Raw genomic sequence first — 425 nt, 5'->3', positions numbered from 1 at the left:
ATGTGGCATCTCACGAATCAGCAAACGCTACACATAAGGGCTCCCAAACCCCATCATCCCTGCCCCAGGATTGCTCGTTGTTAAAACACTTACCGGCATACCACCAAGTTTATTAGAGCGGAGCTCAGGCTCCGGCTCTATGCTGTCTAGGTTCAAATATTGAGCTCCACTCTTCAATGGATGTATGATCTTTTAACAAGTTGCTTAACATCTCAGTACCTTATTTTCCCCATCAGTAAAATAGGGATGATAATAGAACCTACTCTATAAGATTATGAGGAATGAATAGCTTGATACATTTGAAGCACTTAAAAAAGAAGATAGCTATTCTACTATAAATGTAAATACCGTAAAATAGACAAAGCAGTCACCTGATATCAACTGGAGATATGTCCAAAGACGTTTGCCAATCCCAAATTCACAAA

This window comes from Ceratotherium simum, chromosome 7 (genome assembly GCF_057802395.1).
Source record: "Ceratotherium simum simum isolate JZ-2026a chromosome 7, ASM5780239v1, whole genome shotgun sequence".
Lineage (NCBI taxonomy): Eukaryota > Metazoa > Chordata > Mammalia > Perissodactyla > Rhinocerotidae > Ceratotherium > Ceratotherium simum.
Note: the sequence above shows the minus strand (reverse complement) of the source record.